We start from the raw sequence: 13,248 nt of genomic DNA on the forward strand, positions 1-13,248 counted from the left end.
CACACCCCCCCTATGCCACCACGCCCCCTCTATGCCACCACGCCCCCCCTATGCCCACCACGCCCCCTCTATGCCACCACGCCCCTCTACCACCACCCTCTACCACCACGCCCCTTTTACGCCACCACACCCCTCTACGCTACCACGCCCTTTTGGCCACCACCCCCTCTATGCCACCACGCCCCTTTACGCCACCACACCCCTCACGCACCACACGCCCCAGGCCACCACGCCCCTCTACCACCACGCCCTCTACACCACCACACCCCTCCACACCACCACGCCCTCACACCACCACGCCCCCTCTACGCCACTACACCCTTTTCATCCTCCCACGCCACTTACTCACTAGTCAGCGTGAATTAATGACGTAACACCTACAGTACCACGTGTGTCACTTTGGGTGTCGGACTTTTGGTGGTGACGGACTTGAGATGATTTTGGCTAAGTCATGCTATTGGACTTGAGTGACAATGGACCTATGGAGGTGTTGACCTTAAGGTGATATTGTAGTCGTAAAAATGTTTGACAGTAATATTGGACGTGCGGTAGTATTAGACTCACTGTTATATTGGACTTAAGGTCGTATTGGACTTGCTGTCATATTGGACTTATGATACAATTAGCCTTATGGTAATGCTGGACTTGTAGTGGCTCTGGGAGGGTGGTGTTGGACTTTATGGTGACACCATTGGATATATGGTGCTCTCGGACTCCCAGAATTATTGGACTTGGACTTAAAGTGGCGTTAAACTTCTCATATTTAAGGTAGGATGTTGGACTTATGGGGTGACGGTGTTGGACTCTGTGTTATTTATGATGGGATATTGGGCTCAAGATAATGGCAACGGACTTAGGGTGTATCAGTCAGGTGTCGGACTTATTGACGTTGATTAGGCCACCAGAATGGACAACAGAGACCTAAGCCAAGAGACCGAATTCATAACGATAAATATGACTACTAATACTACTACTACTAATAAAAAATAAAAAATAATAACAAATAATAATAATAATAATAATAATAATAATAATAATAATAATAATAATAATAACAAATAATAATAATAATAATAATGAAAACAACAACAACGAAGTATAATAACATCAATAATAACATAAAAGTTATAGCAATAATAAAATAACAACAATAGTAATATTAATAATGATATAATAACGGCAATAATAGCATAACAATAAAATCAATAACATAATAACAGTACAATAATAACTTGAACGGAACACCAGGGACACTCTCATTCTTCTCTATGTTTACCTAATGTTTGATAAGAATTGATTTTACAAAACATTAAAGCCACTGAGTGAACACAGGGAAGCAAACTACCCTAATGCTAACCACAACCTACTCTAATCTAACCTAACACTACCGCTATTAACCTAACCTAACGCTAGCCAAACATAACTACCCTAATGCTAACCACAACCTACTCTAATCTAACCTAACGCTACCGCTATTAACCTAACCTAACGCTAGTCAAATATAACTACCCTAATGCTAACCACAACCTACTCTGATCTAACCTAACGCTACCGCTATTAACCTAACCTAACGCTAGCCAAATATAACTACAATAACCTACTCTAACACTAACCAAACATAACTACCCTAATGCTAACCTAATCCCCTTCAGGTGGCATTAGAGTGTTTAATCATCAGGTGAAATAAGATTGGGCAGTGCGGGGTGCCTAATCTTCAGGTGATCAGACGCTCTGAGGTCCTTGGCGCCTCTCCTTCAGACAGGCGCGGCGCCGAGGATCTCACCTGTCCCACCGTCGGCAGCGCTCAGGCAAAATTCCCCAAGTACTGTGTCGTGACTAACTCGGGGGCGTCCGCTGGCGCTAGTGGGGGGGGGAGGGACGCCATCTATACACCCCCAACCCCTTCGTCCTCCCCCCTCCCCCCCTGGCGGCGCCCTTTGAGAGGGACGCTGGCGCCACCACGAGGAAAATCGGTCGGTGAGGGGAGGGGAGAGAAGAGGGGGGGGCAAGGTGAAGCAAGATGGTACGGGAGGTGATGGGTGAGAGAGAGAGAGACAGAAAGAGATAAAGACAGAAAGAAGAGAGAGAGAGAGATAAAGATAAAAAGAGAGAGATAAAGATAGAAAGAAAGAGAGATATAAAGGCAGAAAGAAAGAGAGAGATAAAGGCAGAAAGAAGAGAGAGAGAGAGATAAAAAGAGAGAGAAACTAAAAGACAGGAGGGAGGGACAGGTAGCAACACATGAGTTACCAGGTATTATTTATCATATATTTTTCTCCCTGACCAGGTAACTCGGGGCAACGTGTTAGTCACCACTACGGGGCAACAGTGTCATAGTTACCATCCTCCCTCTCTTTACTCTCCTTCTTCTTCCACGTGTATCATCCTCTTCGTTATTCTTAGTATCCTCACTAATACTTTTTTATATCCTGTTTCTCCTTATTATTGAATTTTCTTCCATCACTCTTTTTATCTTTGTTGTTTCTGCGTATCCTCGGTATTCCTCTTTATCTTTCTTATTTATTGTTTATCGGTATTCTTGTCTCTAGTTTTTATCAATCGTTGCTATCTTCTCTTCCTTTCTATCTATCTAACAATCTAGCTTTGTTGAATTCATTTATCCTCTCTCTCTCTCTCTCTCTCTCTCTGCATCATTTATTTACCTTTCTCATCGTCGTCTCCATTCCTCGTCATCATCTTTATGGACATTCCTGTTCTCTCGTCTCTCCCGTCTCCCCTATTTTATCTAATCTCTTTCTCTCTTAATAATCTCCTTTAATCTCTCTATTCCAACATACCTTTCTGATATTCTTAACGCCTCTGTTGTTGGCTTTTTTCTTTTGGTTTTGTTTACGCTCCTTTATTCCTCTCTCTCTCTCTCTCTCCTCTTTATCATCACTTTGCACTTTCTACCCCCTGTTATGGTTTTATCTTACTGGTGTGTCTGTTATCTTCAATTGTGTTTAGTTTGATATTTATTTGTGGTTGTGAATATATTTTTATTCCTTCTAAATGTAGTTAATAGACAGACAGACAGACAGATATATAGATATAGATAGACTGATAAAATGAAAGATACATAAATATAGACAGATATATAAAGAAATAAAATAGAGAGAGAATCAAGTGTTTGTGTGTGTGTGTATAATAATAATAATAATAATAATAATAATAATAATAATAATAATAATAATAAACGGTTTATTAATAGAGTTGCAGCCGGTGGCTGAAAATATACAGACTTACATTTGATTTAGACATAATGATATAATATGCATTGAATACATTTACAGGGCTGTACAGTACATAAATCAGAGTTGTTTATTATTTTAACAATAGATGGGATGGTGCTGTTCTTATATCTATCGGTGCGGGCTCTTATGGGCTGAATTTTGTTGTAGTGGCGGACTGCGCGAGTTGGGTGGGGGGCTGCAGGTGGCAGGAGGTGGCGATGGCGAGGGTGGTGCAGTAGTCCACGGCCAAACCTTTCCAGTGCTTGGTGGTTTGTGTGTGTGTGTAATGGTGATGATGTTGATCAGTATCACTACCACTACATTAAGTCAGCAGGTACACACACACACACACACACAGTCTCCAAAACTGGGCCACCAACAACCATGTCACCATCAACCATACCAAGACCATGGTTATGCACATCAACCTCTCCTCCGACATTGTCCCACCTCTTTCCATTACTTTAGGTCCGAACACACTCCAGGTTGTAGATTCCACGAAGCTCCTCGGCGTCACCATAGACAACAAACTAAATTGGAAACCACACGTTAGTGAAGCTGTCAAATCCTCCAGTTTCCGTCTCCACCTCCTCCGCCGACTCAAGTCCCCCGGAGTTCCTGCACCCGAGCTCCTCAGTGTTTACACAACATTCATACTTCCCAAGCTCACCTATGCCTCCCCTACCTGGTCTTCCTCCTAAATGCCACACAACGTAAACACCTAGAAAAAGTGCAAAAGAGGGCATGCAAGATTATTCTCTCCTTCCTACTCCACATATCAAGAAACGCTCAATACACTGACCCTTTCGACTCTCACTGACCATCACCACGACCTCATCTGCAAATTTGGTAAGAAGCTTCTACACCATCCTCGACACCGGCTCCTACTACCACCTGAGATCCCTAGCCCGAGAATTGCTGTTCGACACCACAACTGCATCCAGCCCATACGTGCACGAACTGATCGCTATAAGAACAGCCCAGTCCCAACCATTGTAAAAATTATCAATAACTTGTAATAAACCAGTGTATTCACTCCCAGTAAATTCTACTTCTTGCACTGTCACTATGTTAAAATGCACTGTAATTTGAGCTTTTCCCCATCTAGTTATTATATATCTTATTTGTGTCACTTATGTTACTTGTATATTATTTGTAATTCGTAACCCATTCCCCAAATATGTAACTGTATATTTTCAGCCTTCTGGCTGCCAAGCTCTTTCAATAAACCGTTAATTATTATTATTATTATTTATCACACACACACACACAGCGCCGCGCCACACATACGCCGCTGGTTACAAATTCCACGCTATTTTCCTCCCCCTCCATTCTACTTCATCAATAATAGTAAAGTTTCGTGACTGACGGGAAACTTGCACCAGGATGCCACGCCCAGGGGGGAAATGGCGCCAACATGGGGGAGGGAAGGGGGGGATGGGGTAGGGGGAAAGGAAATGCCACCAACGCGTCTGCATGACGTCACGCATAACAGCGATGTAAACAAACTCCGAGACAGGTAAACACGCAGAGCAGATAACACAGCTGATTACTGCAACACCTCTGCAGCGTCGGGTCGTCTGAGGGTCGTGGTTAGTTAAGGCCTACACAGTGTGATTTAGAGGCGCTGTAATGGGGTAGGAGGCGGTGGTAGTGGTGGGTGGTGGTGGCGACGGGTGGTGGTTCAGAGACTACAGGAGGAGGTGATGAAAAATGCAAGCAGTTTCCTGGGGTGTGGTGGTCCGCAGGAAGGGTTGGTTAAGGTCAGGCAGACGCTTGTTAGGTGGCCTTCCTAGCCCCCCTACTGGCCATCTCTGCTTGCTGACCTCCCTCCCTCCCTCCCTCCCTTACGATCACAGCTGCTTGTATCTTCCCTCCCTCCTGTGATTGCAGCTCTCCCTCCCTCGTGCGTTTCAAGTTCTTCCCTCCCTCTCGAGATTGCGGTGTCGATTCCTTATTCCCTCCCTCCCTCCCTCCAGTGTATGAAACTACCCTTCCTTCCCTCCATTGAGTAAAGGCCTTCATTCTACTTTCAGTCTACCTGTTCCTTCATCCACTCCCTCTTACACAGACCCACTCCCTCCCACACACACCCACTCCCTGCCACACAGACCCACTCCCTCCCACATACACCCACTCCCTGCCACACAGACCCACTCCATCCTACACACATCCACTCCCTCCTACACACATCCACTCCCTCCTACACACATCCACTCCCTCCTACACATATCCACTCCCTCATTATTCTTTAAACCTCTCTCCCAGGACCAATCCCTACACGAGTCCGCCCCACCCTCCTTCCTTTCGTCCGTCTCTCTCTCTCTCTCTCTCTCTCTCTCTCTCTCTCTCTCGTTCATTTCACAATAAACTATCTCACTGTCAATTATCTTCCTATAAATCATAATTATCATTTTCATATCATTTTATACAATCCGATAACAATATTCTTCCAGGTTACTGTAACTGCGTAGAAAATGAATTACCTGTAGCCTTACCTGTATCTGTAACCAATGAAGCTGAACACAGGTAAATTATCTGAGTTGCTGTAACCATATGGATATTAATATACTACTTGTAGCTGTAATTGTTCTGTAGGTTATGTATATATCTGCAATTATTATACGTTCCAAAAAATATCTATATGGTTCTGTGTTAGACAATATAAACACAAGGGGTGAAGTATTTTGACAACCTTCCCGAGACAACAGGAGTCGCAGTGTTCATTTTGACATTCCTCGGAGCGCGTGTATTCCTGTACTTGCTACTACAGTTACTTTTAATTTGGATCAAAGTTTATTTCGCCTAATGATTAAGCCATCTAATGTTACCTGGGAGTTAGGTTAGATTAGGTTTTTAGTTTGGTTTAATTAAGATTCGTTTAGGTTAAATTAAATTTGTTTGGGTTAGGATAAATTAGGTTAGGTTAGGTTAGGTTAGGGTGTCCAATCTTAAGATGAAATTAGCTGAGGCGATACTCTTCACGTGATCCTTCAGTCTTAATTAGGTTTATCAGAAATCTACATAACCTAACCTAACCTGACTTAAACTAAACTGACCTAACCTAACCTAACCTAACCAAACCTAACTTAAACTAACCTAACCTAACCTAACCTAACTTAAACTAACCCTAACCCTAACCTAACCTAACTTAAACTAACCCTAACCTAACCAGACCACACAGTAACCCATGCAGCACCTAATTTCTAAACCTGTTGACTTTCCTAAACTCTAAAACGTAATTGAAGATGATAATTCAATTTTGTGAGTCTTGAAAGATATTGACACCATCCCCACCTGATTCCCTCTCTCTAGCTCACCCTAGAACACAGATAGTACCTACCAACCTACCTACCCACCCACCCACCTACCTACCCACCCACCTACCCAACCACACACCTCCCTACCTACCTACCAACCTACCTACCCACCTACCTACCAACCTACCCACCCACCCACCCATCCACCCACCTACCTCGCCTCGCCTCGCCTCGGCTAATTTAATAAATATATCTCCTCCCCGCATTTAATTCACCTCTTTTCTTAATATTCTGGTCCTGTCTCACACCTTCCTCTCACCTATATGAAATTATGGTTTCACAATTCGCCCTCAAGTCAAGATCTGTTTGTTCTGATCTGTCTGTCTGTCTGTCTGTATGTCTTGGTTGTATGTCTGTCTCTATATCCGGATGTTATTTCGTTTATATATATATATATGTACAGTACTCGTATACGGTATATAAACACGAATAAAAATACCTGTACCACGTTAGAAATTCATTATATTCAGTCATTTATTTACTTGTTACAGAGAGGAGGTTTTAACAACACACACACACACACACACACACACACACACACACACACACACACACACACACACACACACACACACACACACACACACACACACACACACACACACACCTCCCCGGCCCATTGATTAATTTACGAACAGCTGACGTAGTAGCCAGGCCCAGGGGCGCGTAAACACACATCAGCTGACTCACTTGCCTTCCCGATATAGACGGCCCGGCAACCTACAACAACAAGCCCCCCCCCCGCATTGACCCTGAATCGTGTCCGTGAATCATGTATTTCTCCTGACCTGCTACAACTACCGTACGTGAATCATGTTAGAGTCCGGCGCGTCTACCTGTCGAGTCAGAGGTGTGTGAATCAGAAGGTTGTTATGGTGTGTATTAGTAGCACGTAGAGGACAGGTGGTGAATCACGTGTTATTCCTGACGATAGTGAAGTGAGTGGTGAATCATGTGACACTACCAGCCCCCCCGCCCCACTCGTCCCTAGAGCGTCTACCTGAGGGCTGCTGTGATTCATGTGGTGTATATATTTATAGCAAGTGAGGTAAAAATCATTGGCTATTCCGGAAATAGTTCAAGAAAACCTGCTCCTTCGGTGTTAACTAACGAGAGAACTACTACAGCTGACCATGAACTACTACAGCTGACCATGAACTACTACAGCTGACCATTAACTACTACAGCTGACCATGAACTACTACAGCTGACCATTAACTAGTACAGGTGACCATGAACTACTACAGCTGACCATGCTAGTACAGTCGACAACCAGGTAGTACAGGGAATTACATATGAGTTACAGACGGCCCTGAACCCTCCTGTACCGAGAATGAATCATAAACAAACAGCTCACCTGTACTAATTTGTTACACCCCGGCGTTACAGGTGGAGCGTGGCGTGCATAATTTGGTATATTCTCTCTCTCTCCTTCTCAGTCTATCTGTCTCTCTCTCTTTCGCTGTCTCTCTCAATGCCCACCTCACTTTTCTCCCCTCTTCTAGACCCGCCCTTATCCATTTATTGAGTCTTTCATGTTTTTCCTCCTCCCCTCATTCCCCTCTTACATGTCTGGGCTCTTCAGTATGTCCCCTCTTTCGTGCGTCCACTCTTTCCCGCCTCCCCTTCTCTGTATTTATCCCAATGCATATTTTGCTTAGGGCGAGAGGGATACTTAATTGTGTTTATTGAGTTATATGTATATGTGAAGTCTCCAAAGACACACACACACATACATATATATATATATATATATATATATATATATATATATATATATATATAAATATATATATATATATATATATATATATATATATATATATATATATATATATATATATATATATATATATATTCATGTAGATCCACAATGAAAACGTGGATAAGATAAATCTTGATAAAATCACACAGGAAAAAGGGAAACCATGGAGCACCTTAGCATTCGTCCTTATTGCCTCTGAAGATGTCTTGAATAAAGACAAAACCTAAGGTGCTCCATTGTTTCTCTTTTTCCTGTGTGATTTTATCAATATATATATATATATATATATATATATATATATATACACACACACTGAGTGTATGTGTGTGTGTGTATGTGTGTGTGTGTGTGTGTGTGTGTGTGTGTGTGTGTGTGTGTGTGTGTGAAATTATAATGTAATTAAAGTTATTCAAAACCCAAATCACTCAAAGAAATACATCAAGTCTATGTTACAGGTGTATGGTAATTAACTAACCAATATAGACCTCAGGCAACAGTAGGCATACTGTACATTAGACCTCAGGCAATAGTATGCAGACTATTTAGACCTCAAGCAACAGTAGGCAGACCGTATATTAGACCTCAAGCAATAGTAGGCATACTGTACATTAGACCTCAGGCAATAGTATGCAGACTATTTAGACCTCAAGCAACAGTAGGCAAACCGTATATTAGACCTCAAGCAATAGTAGGCATACTGTACATTAGACCTCAAGCAACAGTACACACTGACTGGGCAACCGCATCCAGTAAGGTCAACCTAATGAGGTCGAAAACATCACAATAGGTATAAAAAAAAAAAAATAATAATAATAATAAAATAAATAAATAAATAAAAACTATACAACCTCTTATGGTCGTTGCATGGGATGTGAAGACCCTTCTGGATACTGGCACAAAGGAGCACCCGGAAAGAAAAACCGCCCTTGTGGCAAAAGAGCTGGCTAGATATAGCATCAACATAGTAGCCATTAGTGAGTCCCGGTTCCCAGACGATGGTCGACACACAGAACGGGGGTCTGGCCCATACCTTCTTCTGGAGGGGTAAGCCTGCTGCTGAGAAAAACTGCACTAATGGAGTTGACTGCCATTCGCCAATCCACCCTACATAGGCTAACTGTAATGCCTGTTGGGGTTAATGACCACCTCATGACGCTCAGAGTCCCACTGAATCACTCACGTCATGCCTTTTTCATCTGTGTATACGCCCAAACACTAGATACAGAGGATAATGTCAAGGAGGCCTTTTACGCCGACCTTGACAGAGTTTGCAGAGATGCTGACTTATGGCAGGGAACCATTGGGAGAAACGGAGTGGGCAAGTGTAATCCCACCGGCCTACTCCTCAGCAAGTGTGTTGAACACACCCTCACTATTACCAATACCTTGTTTAGGCTGACTGATGGGTTCAACGGTTCTTGGCAACACCCATGATCCAAACATTGGCATCTCATTGACTACATCATTGTCAGAAAGAGATCGCCTAGATGTCCTCATCACCCGAGCCACAAGAGGCTCAGACCACTGTGACACAGATCATCGGCTTGTCAGAGCCACTCTCCCTTCACGTCGCCCCAAAACGGCGAAGGCAACAAGCCTCAAGACGAGGTTCTAATACCGAGAGCAACTCGACGATGGGCTGATAAACAACCCAAAACAAACAACATAAATCCGAGTGCTGAATGGGGTATCCTCGATGCTGTCATCTCAAAAACCTGCAGCAAGACCCTCGGAAAGATCAAAGAAATCATTAAGATTAATTTGATGGAAATAACCAGGAAATCGACGTACTCGTCAATGGTAAACGTGTTCCTTTCACTGACTGGAAGAACAACCTTTCAGTCTCGAACCAAAGCTGATTCCTTCCGCCATAAGAAAGCAATGGTCCAGTGTAAACTTCGCGAAATAAGGTATAAAAAAAATGTTAATCCCCCAAAAAATTCGGATGAACACAAAATGTAAAAAAAATTCAATTCCATTGAAGCAATCTATGGCCCAATTATTCATGGCGACTCTGGGGTCCGTATGTACTGTATAGTATATGTTTTATCCCTGTTTCATCTCTGTCTCTGCCTTTCATCTATAATAATAATAATAATAATAATAATAATACTAATAATAATAATAATAATAATAATAATACTAATAATAATAATAATAATAACAATAATAACATTAATATCTACAATAACAACACAAACAACAATAAAAATACCAGCTGGAAAACAACAAAATAAAATGAACAAAATTAAATAAATAAAAAACAAAATAAAAAAAATAAAATAAAAATAAAACCAACTCGAGGATAAAGTTAGATTCGACGCCGCACCCAAGAGCCGAGGGAAACAGGTGAATGAACGTAGTAAATATAAGTGTAGCCACCCACGCCAGCTATTAATAAACACAACCACGTGTACAAACTTTCGCTTCCCAGAACTCAGGTGTGTGTGGTGATGGTCCCGTGAATAACGCAGGTGATTCATAGAGTGTGAGTGTGTGTGTGTGTGAGAGAGAGAGAGAGAGAGAGAGAGAGAGAGAGACTTATAGAAACATGATCATACAGAGAGAGAGAGAGAGAGAGAGAGAGAGAGAGAGAGAGAGAGAGAGAGAGAGCATATAGAGAAAGAGAGGCATATATATACAGGCATACTGTATATATAGAGAGGCATATAGAGCGAGAGAGAGAGAGAGAGTACACACAGGTGGAGGCCGCAGATAGTATTCTCAGTATCACTCAGGTGAAGGTTGGGAAGTTATACTTATCGATCCACACCTTTACAGCACCACCCACCTCACAAATTGATTCTCTCTCTCTCTCTCTCTCTCTCGTGTATATAATGTAAATATACCTATCACATATCCTCTTCGCACAGGTATCCATATATACTCTTGTGTGTGTGTGTAAAATAATAATAATAAACGGTTTATTAATAGAGTTGCAGTCGGTGGCTGAAAATATACAGACTTACATGAGAAACATCACTCTCTTTCTCTCTCTCCTACGATTCCCGGACGCAAAAAAATGCTTAGCCACACATACCTTAAGGCCGACAACCTCATCGTTTATGGGCGAAAAAGGAGCGGTCCCACCCTGGAAAGAAGGCCAAGGATTTACTTAATAGTTTTTGAATGGTTGTCGTTCACTTACTTTACCCTTGTTAGAGTCTTATAATAATAATAATAATAATAATAATAATAATAATAATAATAATAATAATAATAATAATAATAATAACTACAACAACAAGAATAATAATAATAACTACAACAACAAGAATAATAATAACCACAACAACAATAACTAATAATAATAATAACAATAATACTACTACCTGTACTACTAATAATAATAATACCAAGAGCAATATTACCCAGGTGTCGGCACAGTAACAAACACGGTAATAAAAGAGAGGGAATAAACAGACTGTCCGCCAACCCCTGTATGCAGACGGCGGGTAGAAACAGACTTATTGATCACATGTTGTACAGTCACCATGCAGCTCAACCCATGCACGACCAGGCGAGCATTTAATGGGTGTAGTACAGTAAGTATTGGTAGTGGAATTTTGTAGTTCATTGTATGTATTGATTTGGGTCATTTTTGTATTAAGTTATATTAATCTATTTATTATCAGTATCTATTATGTAGTAACTTATACATTAATCTATTTATTACTGTAGCGACCTGTGGTGTAATGGTCAGCATCCTCGCTTCGCAAGTGAGCGGACCCGAGATCGATCTTCGGGCAGGGTGAATCTATGGGCAAGTTTCTTTACACCATTTGCCTCTGTCTACCGAGCAGTAACTGGGGACCTGGATGTTAATTGATCTGCCGATCGTATTCCGGGGTAATGGTTAGCCAGTGCAGTTGGCGAGTTGTCCGGTCTTCTAGGACTATTCCTTGACACTGGGACATGCAGCTCGTTAACTCAGGGTGTGGTTGTTGTGTTGGCGACAGCTCCTACACCTTAAACAAATTCACGCCAAGGTGGCCCTCAATTTCAAGGGGCTTCCATTATTATTATTTAATCTATTTGCTATCTGTTTGTAGATTAATCTTTCTATTATTTTTTAAGTATTTTACAATGTAATTATCTGTTCATCATTATGCACTAATATTTTTATCAAATTATTAATTTATTTTATATTAATTTTCCTCCATGTGTTCGTTAAATAATTTTGTAATCTTTTTTTGTTAACTTCTAATCAATCTTATATTTATTTGTATACTTCTTTATATATTAATTCATTTACTAGTCTGTTTATTACATACATACATACATACATACGTACATACATACATACATACATACATACATACATACATACATACACATCGCCACATTACTAAACAAACATGAAGTATTTCACATTAAATTCTGATCATTATCAACTTCCTCTCTGTCAGGGGGAAGATGAAAGCAACAGCACCTTGTCTCTGCTGGGGATATTAGAGAGATAATGTGTTTATAAAGGTAAAAACACACACAGACACACACACACAGACACATTTATATATTTAAATAGTTGAGAGAGAGAGAGAGAGAGAGAGAGAGAGAGAGAGAGAGAGAGTTGTTATATAAGCAAGAGAGACCTACACAGACACACATTTACGTGTTTAAACAGGTGAGAGAGGAAAAAAACATGCCAGCGTTTCATTACTGGTGCTTATCGATAGTAAAAGATAGTCTCAGGGTCACTCTGACGCCATGTTGGATAGTTGTTTTTGATTTGTTTACGTTCAAATCAGGCAATCAGAGCGAATCCTTATGTCTGCAGTTACGAGGAGGATAATTGGTGGACTCACGATCATTTGAGACTCGGGACCCTAGACTGTACACCGGACTTACGTGGAGGGGGGGTGAAGGGCGAGTGACGGAGGAAGATGGGGGAAAGGGGGGGGCGTAGAGGTGAGGGGGTGATCTGAGA

Source organism: Homarus americanus, unplaced genomic scaffold (genome assembly GCF_018991925.1).
Source record: "Homarus americanus isolate GMGI-L3 unplaced genomic scaffold, GMGI_Hamer_2.0 scaffold11022, whole genome shotgun sequence".
Classification (NCBI taxonomy): Eukaryota; Metazoa; Arthropoda; class Malacostraca; order Decapoda; family Nephropidae; genus Homarus; species Homarus americanus.